The sequence below is a fragment of the Protopterus annectens genome, chromosome 2.part1, assembly GCF_019279795.1.
Source record: "Protopterus annectens isolate FY-2018-M chromosome 2.part1, PAN1.0, whole genome shotgun sequence".
Classification (NCBI taxonomy): Eukaryota; Metazoa; Chordata; order Ceratodontiformes; family Protopteridae; genus Protopterus; species Protopterus annectens.
In genome coordinates, this window is record NC_056729.1 from 1428266575 (window position 1) to 1428285943 (window position 19369).

The window sequence follows — 19369 nt, forward strand, 5'->3', positions numbered from 1 at the left end:
AAAGGGTTAGTCACACTAGGGCATTGGCCTCTCCTTAGAGGGGCAAGCTGATATGTGGAATTCATGCTAAGTGGGGGTTTGGGCCAAAGCACTGGGGAAATTCCCTTGCTCTTTTTTGATAAATGCAATACGGTTATTTATACCCACCCAAGCTACCCACCAACCCAAACCTTGGTTTAACATATTCATAGTATGGCACACTCAGGAATGCATCACCCTTCCATATACTGCACTACAGTGTCAGTAATGGAAAATAAAGCCAAACATCTGAGGTTATGGGACTAGAATCCATAGCCTTCTTGTCTCTTAGTATCAGAGGCAAGTGTGCTCTCTGGTCCAATAACTGGAAAGGCTTTCTTTGTATGTGTTTCTGAAATGGTATATGCTGCTCTGTGGTTTATATTGACCTGTATGATGGCAACTGAAAAGTACTTGCATTTTATCTTGTTAAACTAATTCTATAAATCATTCCTTCTCTGAAAGTAAAAGGGTATATTCAACATCATGATAGGTCAGAACATTTATCAGTGGATGTGTATGATTATTTTTGAGGTGTTTTATGTCAGCACTGATAGACTACTGGGGAAAATTGAGTACTTGATGGAAGTTGCATGCAGTTATTCCCCACTTTACACTTCATGCCGGAGTTAGAATTTAACAGAGATAACAGTGGAATATTTTGAGCTACTCAGTTTTAAAATAAGTAAGACATATTAGTCACGTGTTATGAAAATAATGTATGCAGAAGCTAAATATCACTTATTTGTTTTGAGTTCACTTGCAGTCATCAAGTAGATATTTTCTCAGACTTGCTGCTCACTATGGGCAAGTGTTTAGGATTACTTGACTTCTAGACATCTGTCAGGAAAAATGTCAATTTTGTTACAGAATGTTAACTTAGCAGTTCCATTCCACATTTTTGTGGCCTGTGGCATGTTAACTCTGAGCATAAAAGTGTCACTCAGAAATTGAAATATGCTAACATCTCTAAATTGTAATTTTTTTGAATAACAACTGTATGCTCTTACTAAATCCTCAGCAATCAAGAAGTACCCAACTAGGTAAGGGACAGATATATAATGCAACATAGATGAGAGTTGGGGCCTTGGTGTCCTTCAGGTTATTTTTATTAATTTTAAGAAAAGTATTTAGTGGTTTAATTTTTAAGTGCTGTATGTACTGCGAGATGTTGAACCGTAACTCCTCAACACCAAGTTTGAGAAGCCACACTTGTTGAGACTTGCTCTCATGGGTGAAATGTAGAAGTGCATTTTTTCCAGATGGCATGCTCCTCCCTTTCACCATTGTGTGTGTGGGGAGGGCTTTATCTACGCAAACCTTCTTGTGTATGTATTCTGCCTTCACTGTTCTACAGTCAGAAAAAATTTAAACACTGATGATGAGAAAACATCCGGAGCAACTGCGAGATCACAGCAGAGCTATGCAAGTAAAATGTCCTAGGACTTTCAGTTTCAGTGAGTTGAGCTTGGTCATATAACATTCATGGTGATAAGATTTCTGGAGTGGTGTAGCTCACACGTGTGTGGCCTGATATTTGGTGTTCTGTGGAATGTCTTTAATGTAATGATACGTTTATAGTTGCTCTACTTGTTAATATGTCATACTGTATTATCAGTCGCCTTCCCTTCTTTAATATTTCCATAGTTAAGCTGCCTTTTCTCTCAATTATTTTAAATGCTAGAAATTACCGGTAATATTTCAGTATATTTTGTAATCTTATTGACCAGTGCTGCAGTAGCCTTAGTTATATGGGTTATATCCTGTTAGGGATATAGCAGCTGGCCAGTTTCCAAAGCTTCAGGGCACCTTCCATGCACCCAAGCTGTCAAGGAGCTCAGGCTAAGCTGACTAAGACAAGTTTGGGCCCAAAGTACTTCAGCACTTTGCTGCCGCTGAATGGTATGCTTCTCTGATGATTTTGAGGATCCTATGGTCAGCTTGTGCTTTCCTTTGCTGGGCAGACAAGTTCCCTTTGGGAGAAAAAAAATCCATTTTCTTAATTTTGTTGTTTTATTACTTTCCTCTTCAGTAAATTTATTTTAAAGCTAGGAGTTTTTTTAATGGGTTGCCTCAAAACTATAATGCATTAAGTGGAGCAGTCATTTTTCCTGTAGTGTTTAAAAGTAGTGTAACATAACTGAAACTATTTTTTCAGTGGAGAAATTGTTTTTATTTTGTGGGGGCCCTAGCAGGATGCAGCAATGACTTGGCCATGGTACTCCATACCCCCACTTCCCCCTCCCAGGCAAGAGAGGAGGCTGTCACTGTTCCACAGAATCTGGGCTCACATTACTACAGACCATTAGGTGCTAAATATTATTTAAAGGGGTTACAATTTAAGCAACCCTTGGTTTTCTCAGTCTTCCCAGACATTCCCCCAAAACAAAAAACTGAGGCTTTGTCCCAGATAGTTACTGTGCATCCAGAACTCTGTGGAACCAGTACCAGAACACTTATAGTGAAGAGGAATTTATTCCAGACTCGTCCTAGTACCCAGAAAACACGGAACATTGTGGCCAATACTATAACTGTCGAGACTCGACCAATTCTTGCAGGTCCCAAAATTCGAGATACTAACCATTCAAAAACTTCTACCTGTGACTGCACCCAGTGCTCTCATGGTTACCCTGGATTTAAATGATGCATACCTTCATATCCTTATAGAGGAATCACACAGAAGCTTTGTACATTTCAGAGCAGGTACCATTCACTATCAGTTCTGTGCTCTGCCCTTTTGCTTGTTTTCTGCTCCCAGGGTCTTTACGAAATGTCTAGCCCCTTTAATAGCCTTCTGCAGAACAAAGGGAATCCAGATTTACCCCTATTTGAGATGATTGCCTCATCTAGGCAACAAACCTAGAAAAACTTACACAAACGTCTAAAAGAGCTTATGGCAGTCCAAAAGGCGTGGTAGATTTCCAATAGGAATGGAATTAGAGTACTAGTAGTGAAGACAGATACCACTACTGTCATGTGGTACATAAACAAGTGGGGCGGGGGTCATTCCTATCTGCTTTACTGCCTAGCTCTGGATGTTTGGGAACTAGCACACTCTATAGAATTACACCTCATGGCACAGTGCTTGCCAGTTGTGCACAGCCAACTAGCCGATCACTTCAGCAGAAGCCTGTCAGACCCCCATGAATGTCAGCTGCATTGGGAAGCATTTCTCAGCATAGCATGGGATGTGCCATTGATTAACCTTTTTGCCACCCAAGAAAATGCTCACCTGAAAAAGTTTTGCTCCAGAGACAAATTGAAATCATTCTGGAGGACAGATGTTTTCTCTTTCGCTTGGACAGGCCTTTTCCTCTATGCTTTAACTCCAATACCACTGCTCCCCAGGGTATTGTTAGGGATAAGAGACGAGGGGGCAAAGAGTAATACTAATAGCCCCAGATTGGTTCAAGCAGCACTTGTACCCTCTGCTACTCAGCCTAACCAGCACGTAACCATGGCAGCTGCCACGGAGAATGGACCTGTTAACACAGGACAGGGGCAAGGGAGCAAGATTATACACCATAACATGTGGAGATGGTCAGCATGGTTAATACCTTGATTTCATGGAAGGAATCTTTCCTTGACAAGCATGTCTTGGATATTCTAAAAAAGGAAAAAAAAAAAAAAAGCTAAAAACTTTCCTCCTCGTAGATAAAGCTGATTGTACTTTTTTTAAATTTATTTTAATCTAAAATCTGCATCACAGCACTCTGTAAAATAACGAAACTTTATTGACTTACTGCTGCTAGTTTAAAAACTTTTGCCAAGTAGGCTTCTTCAAGCAAGTGATGAGTCAAGAAGAACAATGCATTTAAATAGACAGCTCACTTACTTTGCTGATCACATGATTTTAATTAACATGTACTTAAACAGAATTAGTATAGAAGCATTGGAAAGTAGCATATACATTAAGTGCTTTAGTGCATTGGTACAAAGTGGTTTACATTCAAAAAGATAGAAGAAAAAAAAAGACAGGAAAAAATAATCCAAAGCTAAAACTAAGTATATAGAAAAATGCTCAAGACCAGATGTGTGTCTTGATGTTAGGTACGGAATGGAGCATTATGGGTAGAAGGAGGAGCTCGTGATTTGGATCCGAAGTCTTGCATAGGCAGCCGAATTGGATTTGAGGATCAGATCCTAGACCCATTCATGAGAAAGAATGAAAAGAACAATATCACGCCGTAACAGTTATATTTTCCTTGCCTTAGGACTGACAGATTTGACTGTGGTACATAAATGCTACCAAGAACCATTTTTTGAAAGTACAGCGCTACAAAGGTCTACTCATTTAAAATATAATAAATGGCGAGACGCCGCCTCTCTATGCCATGGAGTAAAATTACCTGTGATCGTTAAAGTCATTCCAGATATAAACATCTGTTTAGCCACTATTTTGCTGACTTTATTTTAACTCACAAGAGCAGTGTGGACCCAACTGTATTGTAGTGTATTACATTCTACTGGATTGTAAGTACTCATGCCAGTTCAGAGTGGTTAAAATTTCACACTTCTGTTTTTCTGCTTTCATGTAGCATCAGATAACCGACACCGAGAAATGATCAATGATAGTGTAATGCAAAACTCCATCACCTAATGTATTAGAAAATGCCGATATGAACACCTATTCCAAGATACGCCACCTCTGACAGCTTATGTGCACTCATGCTGGAATTAAACAGTTGTGCTAATCCATACATACTGGCTAAGAGTGGAAAAATTTTAGTCCCAGACAAGTCAACAGTGGTATTATCTGATATCAGACATTCACTTGTGGGAAATAAGCAAAGTGAACAGTTCCTCAGCTGCCGCTTTCATCAAATTTAGGTGTACACACATTTAACAATTTTTACACAGTGTCATGTAGGATACAGAGAAGTAATCTCTGCTTTGCCATCCATGCCATGAATATCCTAGCCTTTGAACTTCTTCACGTAGACAGGACAAGTCAAAGCAAACACCTGTTCAAAAGACCTAAACCTACACTGCCACATCAACACCACCACCAAATAGTGTAAATTGCACTTAAATCAAACATAACCCCAATTTCTGGAACAGGCTACCCTTTAACATCAAGCAGATTATTTCCCTAGTAAATTTTAAAACAAGATTGGAATGTGAATGCAAATTGTATGGTGGATATGCCCTCCTTTGTTTTTCGCTGTCTTCCACTAACCGAAAGTCAGCTGACCACAGAGCATCATATTGCAGATGGGTGGATTACATCTTACATCTCAGTACTAGTTTTGGGCTCGCTCTTGTGCAGCAAGACCTGAAAGGCAAACATCCTCATCTCTGTAGTGACTTGCCTATCTGGGGATGCAAGTTGTCAAAAAGCATGTAATGATGCACTACAAGGTCATGTTCTGACACGCAGACAGACACGCAGACAGACACGCAGACAGACACGCAGACAGACACGCAGACAGACACGCAGACAGACACACAGACAGACACACAGACAGACACACAGACAGACACACAGACAGACACGCAGACAGACACGCAGACAGACACGCAGACAGACAGACAGACAGACACACAGACACACACACACCTCCCTGGCACCTAATCCCTGCTACTGTCTGCAGAGAGGGATAAGAATACACAGCATCTTCACTCCTCTTCTCTCCTTCACTGCCGAGGTCACTAATCAAACACTGGTCAACTGTGTCACAGATGGGACTACTCTCTATTCACTGTAGCCAAGTCACCTCAGATGAGGAGTGAAAGTAGTCTTAGAGGACACTTAATTTCCCCATCAGTACTAGATAATGTGTCTGAACTTCTCAAAGATCTCCTTGGCTATAAGTTTGAGAACCTATGACTTCTTTTTTATCATTGCTACAATACATTTCCTACTTGTAGATGGTGGGAGCTGAATAGGACAAGAGTGAAATGCAACATTAATGAAAGCAGTCCTTCTCCCAATCCCTCTAACTCACCTCAGAAGTCCATAATCAACAAAAATTATTTCAAAGTTTGGAAGGTGTTAAGAGTACAGAGCTTAGACCCAAGGGATTTTGGAATGAACAACTGGCAGAGCAGGATTTATGATCATGTTCTGGGCCTAGGCAAAAAAGACACTTGTATGCAAGTCCTTGTGTGTTATCTATATACTTCACTCACACCTGCCCCTTCTAGAGAGATCTACAACTTTCAAACAACAGAACATAAGGTAAAATGGAAGGCTCCACAAAAGGGCATTTATCTGGAAGAAACCAACAAAGCAGTACCAGTAACCAAACAGCTAACAGTCTGACAGATGCACAACCTGCATTTGGTCTGGTGGTGAGATGGTCTGAGGATCCACTATCGTAAATCCATCTTTATACCCCATTGCCCACAAGCTGAGGTCATATGTCGGCTGCATGACCTAGGGAAAATGAAGATGTGGTATCCCAGACGGAAGTCAGCAGTAACGACCCATTTGGCAGGAATATTGCAAAAGTGATTTCAGTCAGGGCATCAACATTTTTCTAATGCTGAAGATATCCAAGTTATTAAAGGTTAACAGACAGCGAATTATGTCTTCCTTATTTCTTATGCCTTGCGCACTAAGAGCAATATTAACAATATCTGCAGTTTGCCAGCAAGAGGTAGTATTCACAACACTGTCTGAAATAATGTACTTTATAAGAATGGTCTTTGAAGCTTTTAGTTTTAATCTAGAAAATGCTGGCCCAAAGACCTCCACAGAAAATAATACAAATCTCATCATAACTTCAAAACTGTTAATGTGTTTATATTAATACTTTCACCAGTATGGATCACCTTGATCTGTCCTAGAGGTGCTCCCTGAATAGTCAACAGCCAGATCAAGAAAAGCTTTCCATGAAGTGTAGCAGCAAATCCCACAGGCAGTAAAAAAAACATCCAGCAGAATATAAGGGGTGGCGTAAGCCACAAAACTTTGGGCTAGGCTTATAAATGCCTTAGGGCAGATAGCCTAGTATAAACCTATGAACCCCCAAAATTTGAATCATCTCAGCTTTTAGTAGAACTGCTGTGTAGGCGAGGGGGATATCACAATAGATATCACAATAGACAGTATCGATGGAACCTTACAGAGAAAGGCTGAAGGTTTTCAACCTTGTTTTCTTCTTGCATATATATCAGATCAGCAATGAACTAATATTTTTGCAAATGAAGGAAAACTGCTATTATGCTCCTGTTTTCCAATATAATTTAGTCTTTTAAGCCCAACCCAAAATAAAATCAACATGGAAGGCAAGCAGCTGCCTCTATCTGTTTCCATGGTGTAATGGTTAGTAATATGAAAGCTCTGCCAAATACAGTCTCACTCTGCTACACTAACCAGAACTGGGAAACTAGGCGAGAAACTGCAAGAAAATTCAAACAAACTTATTCACTCATGCTACCACATCAGGGGTATCCATTGTGCCAGCATTGGGGACCCAGGATGCTGGTGATAAGTGGGTTACTGGCTGAAGGAAACTCACTAAACTGTAATTGGAAACCTGTATCGCTGCGTGGAACATTCGAAACAGCCACCATATCAAAAAACAGAAAGTCATTGCCAAGGAACTCATGAAATGCAAAGGTTTGATTGCTGCAGTGTTACGAGAGTTACGACTCTCTAGATCTGGAGCATTGATCCTCCAATCACTTACAGATGATGAAACAATGACACTGTACTACTGTGGCGGTGAGAAGCTGGTGTTGGGTTTATGGTACATAACCGGACTGCAAGAAGCATAATCACTTTCCAACCAATAATGGACTGTCTGGCAGTGCTCACCGTCTATGGTACCATCAAGACCTACATTCTGTCCACCTACGCACCAACCGAGATGAGGCTGGACCAAACCAAGGATGACTTCTACAACCAGCTCCAATGCACACACGAGTCAATCCCATGGACCAAGATGATCATCTTAGTGGGAGACTTCTATGCCCACATCAGCAAAGACGGGTCCGGTTGGAAAGGAACAATGAGTAGATTTGGCCATGGGAACATGAATGATAACGGCCTGCACCTTCTGTCCTTTGCTGCATCAAACAGTCATATTGTGGAAAATGGCCATTTCTAGCATCCCTGCAAACACCAGCTCAACATGGCGAAACCCATCCGGCGAGGATTCTGCCATATTAAACTACATCCTGGTCAAATCTCACTTCTGATCATTGCTCAAGGATGTCTGTGCTATGCGAGGACCTGACTGTGGCTACAATCATTACCACACCTGTGCCATGGTGCAGCTTCGCTTATGCATGCAAAGCACAACTCACCTCCGCCAGCCAGGCTGGACTAAAAGCAACTAATGGCCCACGCCTGTAAACAGAAATTCCAGGTTGCACTGTCAAATCCATTTACAGCATTGGCCGAAATGGAGGATGTGGATAACATCAGATAAATGCCATCATGGAATGCGCCAAATTGCTATGCCCACCCATCAGCCACTGAAGGCAGCCTTGGATATCTGATGAGTGCTTGGATTTCATAGCTCAGAGGAAGCAGGCGAAGTTGGTCAACTGCGAACAATACTGGCAGCTCAATTGAGTAGTTTGCTGGAGGCTGAAAGCAGAAAGGGAAGTGTGTTGGAGCAAGGTGGCAGCTGACCCCAAGGCGGCATCCAGATACGAGTACTGCACCCTGTACAACAGCCTCAAACGACTGAGTCGAAAGACCAAATCCAACAGCGACATCTAAAAAGCAGACAGGACATTTGTGCACTTACCTTGTGAATGCGTGAAATGTTGGAGGGAATTCTTTCAAGAACTTTACAACAGTGACTCACCTCATGGACCAAAGGTCGATTGGCCAAACATTGTTCTCCCTGAGGCCCCACTGGCTGATGCAGAACCAACAGTTGAAGTGAAATCAGCTATCGGAACACAGAAATGTCAAGGCACCAGGAATAGATCCGGTCACTGCAGAAGCAATCAGGGGCTGGAGGCAATATCCTTTTCCACCAACTCCATGCACTGATTGAGCTGTTATGCGTTAAGGAACGGATACCATCCACATGGAAGAAGACCATTATCATACCCATCCACAAGAAGGGGGAAAAACAGGGAATGCAAAAACTGTTGTGGCATCAGCCTGCACTCCATCATCGGCAGTCTTCATGAAGATCATAAATCCAGGATGCAGAAACACCGCGTGCAAACCAGCAGGGAAGAACAGGCTGACTTCAGACCAAACAGATGATGCTGCAGTCAGATCTTCGTCATCTGTCAGCTAATGGAGGAAAGAATCTGGTGTGGGCAATGTACAGTTCTTTTTTTATTGATTTCAAGTCCACATTTCACTGTATCCACTGGCCTACCTTGTGGAAGACGTTGGAGACCTAAAATGTGCTGAAATAAATCATCAGACTCTCTCAAACACCATACAATTGATTATCCAGCAAGGTGCACATTCAGAACGAACTGTCTGAAGAGACTGTGGCCCATCAAGTGGATGTGCTGTCTCTGCTGCTGTTCAGTATAGTGGTGGATGCCATCATTAGTAGAGTATTTGAGGTTGGGAGCGGAGTCCAGTATGATGAAGCTCATTCTGCGACTGACCTGATGTTTGCCGATGACAGCTCCTTTTTCACATACAGTGATGCTGAGGCCACAGGTATCCTCTGTAATATCGCTGGCACTGCCCAATCAAATGGCTTACAGATAAATGTGGACACAACCAAAATGATGGCAACTGACAGGTCACAAACCACCATCCACCTTGGGGGACTTCAGATTAAACACATACAAGAGTTCAAGTAGCTGGATTCGCTGGTCCTGGAGAAGAAGGTGGCATCAACAGCTGAAGGCCATAGCAGGATTGGACAAGCCACCGCAGCGTTTGCCTCGCTCAAGTGGTATCTGTGGAAGAAGACAAACATCTCTGCCACCAGAAAGATTCACCTTTTCTGGGCACTGATCTTACCAATTCTCCTTTATGAACTGGAAATGTGGATCCTCTACAAGCCAGACTTCAACAAGCATGAAGTTTTCCAAATGTGATGTCTGTGTCATATCTTGGGAATCCTGCTTCGTGACTGCATTAGAAACAAGAGCATCTGGGTTTAGATGTTATCAGCAGCCTGCAATCAGAGAACATATCTAGAACAGAAGACTGCGGTGGTTTGCAACCTTGCAGGATGGACACCCGCCTCTTGCCATGCAGAGTACTATGGAGAGAGCACCCCACGAACTGCAGAGTTCACAAATCTGCACCGAAGATGATGTGGACTAAACAGGTTGAAGAGGACCTGAGAAGCCGGCGACTTAACCTACAGGAGGCCAGAAACATTGCCATGGACCGAACAACATGGAAAGATGTCATGAAGGAGGTCCGGAATCCAGTAACACCCACAGCAGTGTACTGACTTCTGGTCGACCACCTCCACTAGCTGCCAGCTAGGGAAAAAAGGAGAGAAGAAAAAGAATGAAACTTGAATCCAGTGAACAGACTACACATCTCAGTGGAACATGCCACACTTGCATTAATCTGGCAGGTAGCGCACAGAATTAAAGCTATGAGCTGTTAATCTGCTCCCTGTAGTCCAGGGTATGATTCATTTAACCTCCAGTTTAATTTAGCAGTGTTTTAATTTACACTTCTGCTTCACACTCAGCATCTGTGACATAACCTTTGGTCATTAATGCTGCATACTGTGTGGCAGCGGTGCCTTTAGTGCAGCACTATTCTCCAGTCTTATTTTATCATCCTGAGCACTCCAACTGGAGTGCACACCTCTGTTTCTCACAAAGACCATGTCATCTTCTAAATTAACTGCAGGACTCCTGCAATCTGCAGTCTCCTTAGTTACAGTACACTTTGTCCCCAGTCTAATTGCCTACTTAAAACAAGTAATCTCCGTGGTATCCCTGAAGTCTCAAAACAACCCACTAAAGTGTAGTGGGTCCAAAAACAAAACAGTGTAAGAATCTTCTCTGTGTGGAAGATTTTCAGTCTATATAGTTGTAGTTAATCACTGTATATTAATCGGATCAGACAATAGTAATAGAAGTAGCGAACGTAAACTCGTCTTAAGTCAAAACAAAACAAAAAGTAATAGAAAATATATAATTGTACAGCATTACTAAGTATTCGAAAGTAATCCAAGCAAGGCAGGCAGTCTGTTTCCAGTCGTAAATCCTTAAGTACACAGACACGTGATCTAAGTAAAACAAAAATAGAGTAATAATTTCCTCACAAGCTTTCTAAATGTATATATACTTTTTTCAGGCATGGGAGTGGTTTATTGTGCTGTAAAACAAAGTGTTATTGGTACACATGTTAAATTCACATCCCTTTCCCCATCAGTGTGACATTCGAGCTGGTCCTGCCCTACTTAGTAGCTGTCATAATAATATGTAACCCTTATGTACTTTAAATAAAATTATATAATGATGTGTTACATCTTATTTAACCAAATTATTAAGCAGATTATTAAGTCTGTGATTTTATCCAAGACAGTATACTACATGGCTGGAAATATATCAACCTTAGTTCATTTGGCAATCAAAAAATATATATAAATATGTAAATATACATTTTGCATGTAAAAATCAACTTCTGTTTTCATAACCTGTTGTTAACAATGATTGCTTTCGTCCTTCTAGACTTCTTCAGGTCTGTGTAAAAGAACCCTAAAAACCTATATAATTGTATAATTAGTTAGTATTGTTATTACACATCTTTTTGAATAAAGTGGAAAAAAGAACCAGAAAAAAGTAAAAATAAGAAAAAATGTATGTATCATGATGGAAACAAAATATACACTTAAATTTCAACTGATTTAAAATGGTATTTAAAACCAATTTGTAGAATAAAATAAAATACAATTAGTCATGTAAACAATGTGGCAATTTTCTAAGTTCCAGTGCACTTTTAATTGAACAGTAGTAGTTTAGTCCAGGCTTCCTAAAAGAGTTCAGCTTTAATTGCCACGTGTTCATGTTTCTCCAGAATATTCGGGATGTCTCCTTCAAGATCACCCATGTCAATATGATCAGGATTTGGAACTTAAAACCTGTGTGTGTGTGTCTTCTATGAAGAGAAAGGTGTTTGGCTAGTGCATTATTTTTACATCCAGAGCGGATTTCTGACAGATGACATGAAGTCCTATGCTTGAGTTTATTTACAGTCTTGCCTGCATAGAATGCATCACATTCATTGCACTGTGCCCTGTAAATTACTTTTTAGTGTTACAGTCACCCCCTGCACTGGTTTTAATGATCTTCTTTAAATAAGGGCAATAACAACTATTACCTTGCTGTATAAATATACAGTTAGTTTCACATCTTTTAGTGCTTTTCTCACATGGTCTAGGTTTAAGTTCAACAAAACTTTTCCTATAAACAAATGACGGGGCTTCACCTAAGATGTTAATCAGAAAAGGGTTTCCTGTGACAATGGCCCAGTTTTCTTCAGTAATATTTTTGATACTGTGATAATCCAAAGTGTATGTCAGGATGCAGCTATTTTTGCATTTGTTATTCTCTGTGGAATTACTTAACATTTTTCTACTTTGGAGGTTGAGTGAAGGTGCTTCAGTCCTTTTCAATTCTATAATGGGTTCCAGGAGGTTTTTTTAACATCTGACTTTCATAGCCTCTCACTAGAAAATCATTCTCTAAATTGTTCAGGTTTCTCAAAAATGGTTTAATCTCTGTGGTAATTCGAGCTAATCTATAGCCTTGGGACTTCAGTACATTATACTTGTTTTTTGTAGGATGTAGACTTTTAATGTGGAGAGTAATAAGTTAACCCTTGTTGGTTTTCTGAATAGATCAGTGGTGATTCTGTTATTGTTGGTGTACTTGGAAATCTGCATATCTAAGAAAGTGGTGAAATACAGATGTCCTTCATGGGGCCATCTCGGTGAGAGGCTCATGGGTTGTCTCCTGTGCGTCAGGCCTGCAATTCGGCAGTTCCGGGATAAGTCCGGCTTCGGCTGATGTCGTCTCCGCAGCCTCGGGTCTGGTGAGCAGAAGCACGCCATTTCAGCCCGGCCTTATTTTCTGCTGTTGTCTTGCCGCGTGGCTGAAGAGACTTCTGCGGTCGGTCGACCCAGAGATTACTTCAACTTCATGCAGCCAGAACTTCTAAACTTAAAAGCTAAATTGGGGACTCTTTCAAATTTCTTGTAAAGAGAATGTAAGAAAAGTTTTCAATTGTTTAAAGTTCAACCTCTGGCATACCTCCCCTTCGGCCCACTGCTCTTTCCTGCCTTGAGCCTTAGGCGTGACACGGCCTAGTCGCCTGTTAGGCCTGTCTGATTTTCAACGTTTAGCAGCGATTTCGTCGGTTAACCTGATTAGAACAGTTTTAAGATATATTTTGCCAGCAAGATCGGTCCCACTCCTGGCCCTACCCCGCGGGCAAAAGCCAAAACCATGGTACCGACACTCATGATCCTCGGTAAAAAACCAACCGTAGTAAAACAGGGAAAGCGGTGTAACCGGCAACGGCTTGAAACTGAGGCCCAGCTCCACTGTACAGCCTCAACATATTCCCCTTTTACGCCCCTGCGCTTACCCTCTTGAATCGACTTCAGTCCCCTACTGATTGGTTGACTTATCGAACTTGATGCCCCTGTCATGTCCATACAGCAGCAGCTGTGCTGCAGGGCCCAGGTCCCCACTAAATCAAGGCCTTATACCCAAACTAAAGCAGCAAAACCCCCTAAAACAGGCCCTCTTAAACCCCCACATCAGGCCCTCTTCTAGTCTCTCAATTCTTACTTTGGCAGAAGATTATCTCAGCCCCCCCAGAGGTCTCAGTCTCAGCCCCCAAGGGAGATGCTCTTCCCAGAGGAGAGGAAAGGAGACCTGAATGATGACTCACCTGAATTACACGAGGTGATGGCTAAGATTCTCCAGCTTTGAGATAGATCGGACGTCCTTTGATGCTGAAGAATTCATTCCAGCCGCTTCCCACCAGAAGATGCTTCCCTTAGAAACGTTCCCATGGCAGCAACAGGACAGTTCCAGACTCTTTGGAACTCAGACATGCCGTCAATAAAAGACAGTTCCCCTATGCAGCTATACTTAGCTGTTCTCCAGAAAGTACTCTGCTCTTTTTCTGATGTTTGCTCCGCTGATGTGGATATACCCCAGATTCTGATTCCCCACCCCCTTTCAATGCCACCCAGATTACTCCAGACCACTTATAAGGCCTACCACTTGCAGAATACCCCTCTATGCAGCACCCAGAAAATATTGCAGCAAGGCCCCTCTTAAGTACCCGGAAATCTTCTGAAAAAAGGCGTGCTTGACCAGGAAGGGAACCCAAGGTCTTCTGAAGGGAAGGGCTAAAATTAGCTAGATGGGTCTAAACTTCAGCTAGAGCTTTAGCTCAGCACCAAGCTTTAATCAATTGAGTTTCACATGATACACTTTTGACTGTTTATAACTAATCAAAAAGTATAAAAGAGATTACTGATGAAGATATTGATTAGGTAAACCAGACAAAAAACAACTATACAACAGGCACTGGACCCTTCCTTAAGATGTATGACAGGCACACTGGAGAGATCATTTAGATCAGCCATGAGGAAGCACAAGCTAACATGGCATGCATAAAAGTTTGATGGAGCTTTAAAGCTCAAGACAAGCTAAGTTGCATGGATCAGACATGGTTTTGACAAAGTGCATGCCCAGCAGGTTATGAAGAAAAAGGTTGAAAAAGGCAAAAGGCAAAAATCCAAAAAAAAAAGCCAAACAGGTTCAAGCAACCCCAAAAAAGGTTTAACTCCACAGCTAAAATTGGTCCTGGTTCTTTCCACCACAAAATCCAAAGGGCAGAAACAGGAATAGGCGACAGCCAGAAGAAACAGGAGGAGAGGTTCAGACAGACAGTGACAGTGGCAAGGTAACAACAGAGGCATCAACACAACCACAGTGACTTACATCAACACAGTGACTTATCCTAAATCCGCCTACCAGGGAACAAATAGCAGCTCCTCTAGGCTGAAAGTTAAGGATATTTTCAAAGAACTGGCACTACATAACAAGACAAGTGGCTTTTTCAAGTGGATTTTACAACTTTACCATTTTACCACACTTTCACTTCCAAAAGGGAATGCAAGGGGAAATCAAAATAAAAAAACAGGGCTCTCGGCCAGATAATGGCCAGGAAAACAAGAGAGCTGTGAAAGAACAACAACAGAACAACTAAGGGGTTCTATTCCCTAGTTCCTAGTTCCAAGAAAAGGAAAAGATTGAGACGACCTCCACACCTTAACCTTGTTAAATCTTACATCATTGTCCCAAATTCAAAATGCTGACCCTACAGCAACTTCCTTCTTCCCATGCTGCTGAAGGGTAACTCTAAAAAGGAGGCTCAGAGAGGCATGCCTGTTACCTCCCATCCCAGAAGATACCTCAGATTTACCTCAGGATTTCTGCAGGGATCAGAGCACTATCAATTCCTTTGGCACCCTTTGGCTTATCTACTGCATGGGAAGTATTCACAAAACATAATAAGCCAATGTCCACTACACAGACTACAGGAAATTCAAATTTACCCATACCGACTGACTGCCTGCTACAAGGGGACAACAATGGGAAGAGGTAAACTTCAGGAAAGGGGTAGTTTGATTGAGGTAAGTGATAAAATCTCCAAGCTGCAAGGTGTCACCTTCCCGCACAATAAAGACACCATCAATAAAACGTAAATAGCATGTGATATGCTGCATGTAATCTGTGTTGTTTAACACAAAGTCCTCCTCCCATTTGCCCAGGGCTATGTCAACTATGCTGGGAGCTATGGCAGCCCCCATTGTTATACCAGTTTTTTGTTTGTAGTGTTTGCCATTGAAAGTAAAGAAATTGAAGTCCAGTACAAGATTAATGAACTTGCTTAACTTTTGCAGTTGTGCTTGTGTACCCTGATTATGTTTCTTAAAAGACTCCATAGCTGCTGTTATACAGTAATTGTGAGGAAGCACTGTGTATAAGGATTCCACATCAATAGTTAACAAAATACTGTTAGCTTCCACTGTAATGTTTTTTATTTTCTTCTAAAAATCCATTGAATCTCTTGTGTAGGACTTATTCTTTTCTGCTAGAGGTTTCAGCAAGTAATCAAGGTAAATGGCTGTGGCTTCAGTAAGGGAACCTCCACTAGCTACCACTTGTCTATAAGGTGGGTCTACTCTGTTCTTGTGTGGCTTTGGTATTCCAAAAAAAGTAAGGTAAACGTGGGCACGGGCTCAATAAATAATTATAAAGATTTTCAGTGATAAGTTTTTCTTCCCATAATGTGGTGAGATTAGTGTTCCATAAATCATTAATTGCCTACTTAAAGATATTTTATCTTTTATCCAAAACTTGGAGAGGTGAGAACTGTGAGTAACTAGCTTTTCCAGAAAAGTAGAGAGAATTAAATTATAATTATTTAAATTCTACTTAAATATATGAGCTGCACTTAGTGACCTGTGTGGTAATATTACTTAGTATGTTTCTGCTCTGTTCCATCTGGTTACCTTTTTAACACAAACAACTCTGACCCAAAAGAAGCTAGCCAGCAGCAACTCTTCTTGACTGCCTCCACCTATTCTTCAGCTTTGGGACTCAACCCAAGTGTGATGACTGCAACACTGAAGCACAAAGAACATTGTACAGTTGTGTATACTTACCATAAATGTAGATGTTCAAGTGTATTCACGGTTGCAGTCCTGGTTTCCCACCCTCCGGCCCCCTTGTCTCTCTCTCTCTCTCTCTCCATACATGGCTGTTGGTATTTACTTTTTGCTGGTGGTGTTTTTCCACCATAACTTAGCTCCCTATTTGGGGCAAGAAAAACTGATGTAATGGCATCGGCTGCCTGTTTTTATACCACTGACTACCTGACGTCAGTCCTGAAGCGACAGCAACCGACGCAGAAATACTAAGCCTCTGATATTCGGGCCAACTGAGGGATATCCCTGGCAGGATAACCCAAGTGTGATGACTGCAACAGTGAATACACTTGAACATCTAAATTTATGGTAAGTGTACACAACTGTACTTTTCTGGTTGCTTGAGAGTTACTATTGAATTATTGACTGATATTGTACCTTATACTATTTGTTTAATTTGACTTGTTCTCATGTTGGGGAGAGAGGCAATGTATTCCCAGCTTTCTTTTTAGAACTCTAAAAACGTAAGGTATGTTTTTGCAAGGGGAAAACAAAGTGCAGTACATGAAAATTGTACTGTATTTCTTAGATTTTTTTTTTTTTTTTTTTTTTTTTTTTGCCGGTTGCTTGAGTGCTGGTTCATTGAGAGTTTACTGTACTGTCTCCTGTGTATTTTATTAACTGATTCTGTATTGCCCCATCTGTCCATCTCAATGGCTTGGTTATTCACCCTCATGACAGAGCTGAGATGGCAAGCCTCTCACTCAGATGCTTCTCCATCTCACATAATACTGTGAAGTCCTACTTAATCTCTTGGATCTTGTTTAACACTCCTATCATGAGAAGCAATCCTCCAGTGCTCTTTTCTTGATGGAGAGAGTGAGAGTAAGATCTGAAGTAGTTAACTTCATTTGTCCATCAACCTGTGGGTATCGGATCTGAGCCGGCAGCTTCAAACAGCTAAGATCCGAGCTCCAAGCTCCTCCCCTTACGCATAATCCCCTGCCATCCCTCTCTGACCTCAGATCTCATTTGCCGAGGTTGACTCAACAGCTTTGAACGAGTTCCAGGCATGGGAGTTAGTCATTCTGTGCGAAAAATATTTATTTTCTAACTTTTCTGTAGTTTGTTATTGCTTGTTGTTGTGTGTGTTGCCCCTTGTATTAAAACCCTTTTAGTTTTAATATTGTTATCTTGTTAATTTTAGTGTAGTTCATTCCTCCCAGTGTGTGTGAAGGCGTGTGTGTTGGGCCTTGTGTTGTTTTTAGTTTAACTAGTTCTGAGGCCCCAAAAACCCTTTTCTCTAAATGCACCGAGTGTGGCCATAAGCTATCCCCGGCGGATGGCCACACTCGGTGTGTTATTTGCCTTGGGGTTGACCACCTTTCCTCAGGCTGCACTATTTGTGCAGCCTTCAACCCCAGGACTCTAAAGGACAGGAGGTCGAAGTTGATTCTGGCGGGACTTTTGCCCCCCCGGATTCGGCTTCGATCTCCTCTCTTGGTGGCACCTGCTGCAGCAGTGCCCCCTTCCACCCCTGCTCCCCTGGCCGGGACTCAACCTCCCACCTTAGGCCAGGAGGAGAGGGATGCTAGGCGGGAGAAGAAGAAAGACACCACAAGCGGCGGGCCGAGTCTTCCTCCTCAGCTCCGCCGGCTAAACAAGCTGCTTCTCCCAGGGCTTCCGGGCCTTCTCCTTCCCAGCTCCATTCACCTCGCTTCTCCCCGGAGCCGGAGGAGGAGACCCGGTCACCTTCGAGGTCATCGAGGCGGCACCCCCGGCCCGCCTCGATGGCCTCTTCTAGGTCCACCCGAGGCTTGTCCGATGCAGATATGGACCGGATGATGCGTAGGTTCCTCCAGGCTCAGCTGCAGATGGGAGTGCTCATGCCCCCCCCCCCCGAAGGGGAGCTCGACCCCCTTTTTCGCTCCGATTGCTCCTTCTCCGACCCACTTCCAGGGTTTGGAGCATTCGGATCCGGGTTGCATAGGAGCCGGAGCCGGGGGAGGTTCGGCGCCGATAGTGCTTCGTACTTCGGCTCCGACCGCACCCTCGAGTTTGTCGGGTCTCTTTTCGGATCCGAGCTCTCAGAGCCGAGAGCTGAGCTTTGGATCCAGAGGGGTCAGTGTGTCTTCGGCTCCGTCTCGGTCAGAGCATACTGGCCCTTCGGATCCGATTGCTTCGGCGCCGGCCCCGATCCACACATCGGATTCGAGGGGGCTGCTCTCGGATCCTAGAGAGAGCAGTTCTCCATTGGCGTTTGATGTAGTGGAGAGGGTACTGTCGGGGGATTCCAGGCCCCATGCTCTGACTATGGGTTCACCCTGCACTCTCTTTCATCTGGGCCTACCTTCCATCACCCGGCCCCAGGGACAGCCTCCGCCTACGTCCCAGATGGTTCCCTTAGAGGAACAAGATGTGGTTGGTGAATCCTCTTCAGACAGCCCCCCCCAAGGAGGTCCCTCACAAACGTAAGTGCAAGAGGCGGCACTTGGACTCACCTGAGTCTTTGACAGAAGACACTGACTTAGAGGAAGGGGAAGGTTCCCCAAGGTCACCACCTGAGGATGTCTCCTTCGGAGACATTATGGAAATGCTTCGAATTAGAGGGGGGTGGTCAGCCCAAAAGCCTTCCTCGGATGAGTCTGTGTTTCTGGAGGCGTTTGACGCAGGCCCATCTACCTCTTGGGTGTCCCCTCCCGCCGATCCCCTGGTAGATCTCATCACTACCAGGGCATGGCAGGAACCGGACACCTGTGCCCATT

The 19369-nt window shown here is 42.8% G+C and overlaps 1 protein-coding gene across 2 annotated transcripts in view; it reads left to right on the plus strand.

Annotated features, from left to right (window-relative positions):
* The window catches only part of FAM193A (family with sequence similarity 193 member A), a 2395037-nt gene that overhangs the window by 544540 nt on the left and 1831128 nt on the right, over nucleotides 1-19369 (plus strand). The window lies entirely within an intron of this gene.